This window comes from Coffea arabica, chromosome 7c (assembly GCF_036785885.1).
Source record: "Coffea arabica cultivar ET-39 chromosome 7c, Coffea Arabica ET-39 HiFi, whole genome shotgun sequence".
NCBI lineage: Eukaryota > Viridiplantae > Streptophyta > Magnoliopsida > Gentianales > Rubiaceae > Coffea > Coffea arabica.
In genome coordinates this window covers 23273509-23280640 of record NC_092322.1, presented here as the reverse complement: position 1 = coordinate 23280640, position 7132 = coordinate 23273509, and the positions used below count along the sequence as shown (strand labels likewise).

Sequence of the window (7132 nt, the reverse complement as noted above, 5' to 3'; positions counted from 1 at the left end):
AATGTAGTCTTCACTAGAGTTTCTTTAGTTTATTAATTAGAGTAGTATAGTATAGTTAGTGTAGTGTTTCCATCTTGTATTTGTAGTTAGATTTGGATGAAGATAGAGGAGCAAAAATGGAGAGTTTGAAGTTCATGTGACAAGGGTGACTTCTCTCCTATCACTTTCTCTCTTGTATTTGATTTGATGTTTAACTATAATATAAGTTTGATTTTGTTTTTTTCTTCATGTTTAGTTAAAATTTATACCTAGAGTTATGGATAAACTTGCTCTGCAGACAGTCCGCTAACCTTTAGGGTACGCCCTAGGAGAAGGTGGGGCTACCACAGAAAGACTATTTTGTGTAGTTTCTCTAGACTCTAAAGTTCAGCAAAAATGTGTCTTAAAGCCTATTTGTAGAAGAATCCAACTCCAAAACAACTTGTTAAAGTTGATGCAGATTGCTTCTTGAAATAACCAAAAGTTGATTCTACAAATCTCCACGATTTCTTGGACAGTTTTCATCGAAATTTGATTAGAAAAATGGTCCAAAAATGTTGTATGAATAGAGTGCAAGGTGCAAAGTAAGTTAACAGTTGAAATTAGAGAAACGCCATGTGGAATCGTGACCTGAGCCTCGCATACCCGTGCTTTTCAGTCTATTGTAGGTTTGTCACTTTTCTGATGATTCTAGAAAAATAATTTTTCACACTTAATCACAAAATGTAAAATTCACTATAAACCTAGTTATTTAACTATTAAAATGATTAAAACACATCGAAAAGTAAATAATAAACACACTTAAAACATGTAAAATACAAACTTATCAACTCTTTTTTTTTTTGAATAATTGAGTTAATAAATGCTAATAAAGGAGAGAGATATTAAACTTTCCTAAAACACATTGAAGCGGATAGATTAAAATTAAAAAAGTTTATTTAATAAAAATTTGTCAAATACACAAGATATCTATATGGAGATAAAAGGTTTTGCAGTTTTTTTTGTCCCACTTTATGCTTGGTGATTTTTTTTTTTTTTAATTTCCAGTAGGGAAAGGGTGGGATTTATACTTCGTGACTTACAGTTATGGTTAGGGAATTGATCAAAAAAGCTCCTTGGTTTTCTCGAGGAAAAGTGCTATTGTCATAGCAACAAACTGTGGGTAGCCTCTTAGGTAAGTTTGAGTTGAACGTTGGACAACTATAGACTATTTCCAGGTATATTCGTGGTCATTAAAGATTTGTACATAAATTATTGGACAAGTATACGTTGATTAGTATTGGAATTTAAGTTTATTGTTGGACAATTCTCTGATTTGTTTGAAGTTTGATAACTTAAAGGATTTTAAGTATGTTACATGTCAATATGGTTTATTAAAGGCATTGCTAACTATTAGACTCGATAAAAATGCCTTAAACCAAAAATAAACAAATGAAGAATCGAAAATTGGACTACGAGACGATTGGATAAAAGCACCAAATAAAGTACCCTTTGCCTAACATCTGAAGCCTGAGAAACATGTGTCAACGTGAACTAATTATTCACCTTAGTAAGTTGTTTAAAAGAGTCAACAAGCTATCAAGAGCCATAAAAATTAAATGCAATACATACACTCTCAAACTGGCGAGTCTAAATTGACAACAATTACATTATCTCATAAAAACCTTCACCTATTTCCCCTATATATATATATATATATATATTTATAGGAGATAATAGATCTGTAACCACGATGTCAAAATTCATCAAAGGGTGAGAAGGGTGATTATATGCTTAAACATTTTTAGAGCTATCTGTCTAAGCTATATTGATCTAGAGGTGACTCTCACTTTCCTTGCACTTAGCCCATAAAATCTTTACTAGTAGATCGAGTCCATTTAGATAATATCAGAAAAATAATTTGAGAATTGAAAAAGATGCCCTATTTGGGTTGACATGGCAGATGAAATATACTTAGTTGTCAAGTGATACACCTAACAAATTAGATATATATACCATGATGAATCAATTTTCAGAAATCATTATCGTGCAAATCTAGTGGTGAAGTTTTAAACATGCTTCAAGAATCATTCAAAGGATTAAATATGAACAAGCGCCAAGAAAAGGTTCCGAATGCAACTCAATTAACTAGTAAACAGACTTGTCAATGAGACCTTTGGTAGAAATAGTTTTAGCTTGATATTTGAACTTTTTTTTTTGGGCAAAAGTAAATTTTTTTATTGATCAAATATAGAAAGCTTTACATGAGAGGTATACCTCTACAAACATCTAGTATTACTCTTTGTGAGAAATTCCTAAGCCTGTGATGAAATTTAAAATTATTTTGCAAGCGGGGCTTTTGTGCATGGGATTCTGCCAAGTGGTGTGGTCTTCACATTTGGTGAATGCGATATCTAATTGAATCTCTGGACTCCAAAAATCTATTACCTGAAAATTTTACTTCAGACCTCACGCTTGCGGGGTCATGTGATATCGCACATCACCTTGCATATGCTTTGACAGATGTTCGTGCATTCTTTTTCCCCTAAAAACTAAGCATGTGTTTTTTTTTTTTAGTGTGGGTTTGCTTTTTATTTTGTAAAATTATGGAGGATGAATTTAGGTGATTGCTAAAAAAATCCATTGATCTTTGGATTTCACATTAAACCCATATTGAATAATAGTTGATGTAATCAAGAGTAAATCATTATTTTAGCATTGATGTAGCGTTCAAAGAAAACATTAATCGAGCACTAATATTACATGATCCCATAATTGGATTAGTGCCTATTATAAATCCTATTTAAATTCAACCATTGCAGATACTATTTAAGCATGTCTATTGCTGAACAAGTTATTGAATTAATTAATATTAGCATATTAGCATTTGCTATAAAAATAACATTTTTTTTGACAAAGATGTACATATTATCTAGTCAATTAATAATCAAGTTTGAGATTAATAAAAACTGCGACTCACACGGTTGTATATTCAATTGTTAAATAAGATTCTTGAATCTAGAGATTGAGATTGTCACTTGACAATCATCGAAGCTAAGATAATTTCTTCCTTTATTATAGGTGAATTACAACATCTGAGGATTCTGAGCAGTCCAAGCACTATGTTTTGATTATTCAGTATCTTTTCTTCTTCTATGTTTTCCCCTTCTTCCCATTTAGGCTGGGTAAGAAAGAAAACAAACTTTCAAGCTTACTGACTTAAAACCCGACCAATCTGAGCTTAAAATCTTTTGCTAGAGATAATTCTTTACATTCTATCAGCTAACAAGTTTGCAAAGGCAAAGTGAAATCAAAACAAGGACAAAGAAACTTTTCACAGATTTATAGCTGAAAATAGGGAGAAGAAAATAGTTTGCTAGAAATACAATTAGATCGTAAAGATATAAAGAAAAATGAGGACTCTAAATTTACAGAAATTTTTTTCTTTCTTTTTCCTTTCTACTGGTCTTGTATCCAAAGAGACGTGGGGCTCAAAGTTTGAGCGCACCTAGGCAGATCAGGCTAAAAATATATGACAGCCACAGGTGCATCAAGCAACTTCCAACCATAGCAGAGCTGCTATACTTCGCTCTAACTAACTGAAGAAATGACTACTTCGCAAGAGCCATCACAAACAACCCTTGCCATAGATATGTCCAGTTGGCTAACCAAGCAAAAACTTGAACACATTACTCGATGAAATAATGCCTTCTACACGCTTGCTACCAACCTCCACTATGACAAGTCTCCTAACCCCTGCAAGAGTGCAATAGGGGGTGAATGTTTATCACCTTCAAGTACTAGAGTCTAACAAATGGATTTTCCAAAAAATAAACTTGCCTTAGACTCAGATTACAGCACCCTAAAATTAAATGCTGGAAATAGAACAAGGGCGGGAAACAAGAAAACTGGACCAAAATAGCAAAAAGTCATATTGGTTAGACATCATGAACTAAAATCATTTAGATGACTAACAAGGCCTAAGTGCAGAAATCGTGCAGGTATCATCTGCTGAAACATAAGAATGAGATAACAGCAGTCCATCCAGTTATTTATACCCTGTAAGCTTTTTTACATTCCGCCTCCTTGGTCTAAAACAGAGATTACATACAGACCATAAATAAGACGAAAAAGAAAATTACCAGGAAGTGCCAGCCGCTCCACCACTTTATGCAATGGATCAGATCGCAAACACATCTGGTACCTCTGCCCATTGTAACCATAAAGGAGCATTTGCATCTTGGCCCCGTTGTAATGCCCATTGTAACCACAGTTGTCAGCTTTGAGCAAGATTTCAACTTTCAAGATCAATAATCAGAGATGACTTGCACATTGATAACTTTTAATACTATATGCAGTTTTTTTTTTTCATTGTGAACAACATTTTTTGCACGTCACAAAGGACATAAGAGCACAAGAATATGGATGACCGCCTCCAACTACAAATTCCAGGAAAGTCAACTTTGAATTCCTAAGAAATTCGAGGATCGAAATTTTCAGCAACAAAACCTTAGTAGAGTTTAATAAATGTTTCAGAATTTTTGTAATAATTTTAGAATTTTCTCATGTTTAACTAATATTAATGTACAATTTCATCACTTCATGAAGTCAATGCAAGTATACTTTGATTAAAGTTAAACTTGCGGACTTGAAAAGTGGAAGGAAATCAAACAACCGGACAGACCAGAAACAAGAAACTCTAATCCACACCGCGATCAATTACAGATGACTGATTTGTGCGCAAATTGACCAGGTAAATGAAAACCAGTCAAATAGCTTACAAGTAAAAACAGATCATCCATCAATACCAATGCCTCCCACGGTATAGAACTCTACAATCACCCACACAGGACAAAGCAATAGAGAAAATGAAAGGCAAGTAAAAAGACCCTAACAGATCAGCAGAAGAAGAGGCTGACAACCATGCAAACAATCCCAAAAGAAGTCAAGACGAAAAGCTAAACCATCAGCAGAAAACCAGAAACACAACAAATAAAGGACAAGAAAGAAAAAGAGCAACCAAAAAAGGGGCTAACAACCACACAGCCCCAAAAATGTCAAGATAGCCAATTAAATCATCAGTAGAAAACTGAAAACACAACTTATAAAAGACAAGGCAAATGAAAAACTAGAGATTAAACCGGATCATAGAACCTGAGAAAAATTCTACTTTCAAAGAGACAATAAGAAACATCAAGGGGGATTACTCTTTTGTGAAGAAATTGCAGGATGAAATTGGGAAGATTTGGTGGATTTGGAGAAAGGAGAGATAAGGTTTGATTTTGAGAAATAGTTGTGGCTTGAATTTTGAATAGCCGAATGGGTGTGCGATGTTGTGTTGTGTAGAATGAGGTCGCATCTATATATATATACACATGAATGTAGCTATTTTAATCACAATATTTCTTATTCCTATGTGATATGCTTGATTGAAAAGAATTAACGAGTTATTGATCATTTGGATTTTATCCATACTAATCCTATTTGGATTATATTATGTGTTTAAAATTTATCTTTAATTTTAAAATAACTTTAAAAGACAACTAATCTTAATTAATCTTATCTTAATGATAGCCACTTTCCATCAAATTATTACAATGATTATATTACATATTTAAAAATTATTTTTAATTTTAAAATAGGTTTAAAAAATAACTAATCTTATCTTAATGATATCTGTTTTCTACTAAATTATTACATACAAGTATAGTAAAACCTTTTTAAATCACAATTATTGAAATCTTACATTCCCATAAATTACTTCCTTTCTTTACCATAATCTTATCTTAATGATATCCGTTTTTTACCAAATTATTATATAGAAGCATAGTCAAATCTTTTTAAATCACAATTATTGAAATCTTACATATCCTATAAATTACTTCCTTTAATCACCATATCATTGATTAGGATTCAAATTGTCCAACATCTTTTCTCTTAATTTTGAATTAACTTAGTGTAAAAAAGAATTAACTGTTACACTGATAGATTTATCAATATTTTTAGAAACTGAATATTTATTTACGTAGAAAAAATGGATAGCTAGATCTTTTTCTACTTAATTAAATATGAATATATAGTTCTAGGTTTATGATCATTATAAAAATTTAAATTATCTAAAAGAATATTTATAAAAAAGAATATCTACTAAGTTTTTGATATGAGGTACATTATTTGATGTATACTATCATATTATAGTAAAAGTATGTAAACAATTTTTTTTTTTGGCTAACCCCCTCCACGGGGAGGGATGCCACCCCCGCTTTTATTCATAAACCTCGAAGTACAAAAGAAGCCAAATTACAATGTTTCTTGCATATAGAAACAGCTTCCATGCTATCTAGGCTAATTCCTCCACGAGCCAGCCTCGGCCATTCATTCCAATGCTCATAGAGCTTAATAGTATGGTGGGGCTGTGCTACCCCGACATTAGCCATAATATCTGCCACCTTATTTAACTCTCTGAAATAATGGACAAGCCTCGGCGGATCTCCTGCCAACTTCCATATTTGCCGGACCTCCCAGCGGATATGCCAAGGACAGTGAAGCTGGCGTTGAAGAATGCCCACCAAAACCAGAGAATCCAGTTGAATGCTAACATTCGTGAACCCCTTTTGAGCACATATCTGAAGCCCCGTTAGAAGAGCCAGCGTTTCTGCCTGGAGGCTAGATGTCACTCCAAAAATAGCCGAGAACCCCACCATGGGGCGCCCCAACGGATCCCGTAGCACTCCTCCGCCACCATGTGGCCCAGGATTACCCTTGGAGCAGCCATCCGTGTTCAGGGTAAGCGCTCCCCTTGCAGCTGGCTCCCAACAAACAAGTTTGAGCTCGAAACGCTGCCCCGACTGAGATGACCAATCGCACAACTGCAAAAATGACCGAGCCCCAACATGCTGCTTGAACTACCCTTCAAGGAGCAATTTGGTCTCCAAAAAAATATCCTGGCAAATAGAAGGGGGATGCGGTTGAATGCCCTCAAAAACTACTCTATTCCTAGCCTTCCAAATATGCCAACAAAGTATGCTCGGGAGAGTATGATAAAGAGCTCGCTGCCTTTCCGATCGTGGCCACGCCAACCACCAAGAAGCCAGATGGCCCCACACAAACACACAACCCCCCAAGAATGTAAACAATTTTTTAAAAAATAGTAAATAATTGAACATTTAATATA

General features: G+C 34.1%; 1 long non-coding RNA gene across 1 annotated transcript; it reads right to left on the bottom strand.

Moving 5' to 3' along the window:
• Positions 1-3277: 3277 nt before the first annotated feature.
• Positions 3278-5269, bottom strand: LOC140010120 (uncharacterized). The gene is made up of 2 exons (XR_011817371.1): positions 4101-5269; positions 3278-3714 (listed from the first exon to the last, which is right to left on the bottom strand). It is a non-coding gene; the product is annotated as an uncharacterized lncRNA (long non-coding RNA).
• Positions 5270-7132: the final 1863 nt, after the last annotated feature.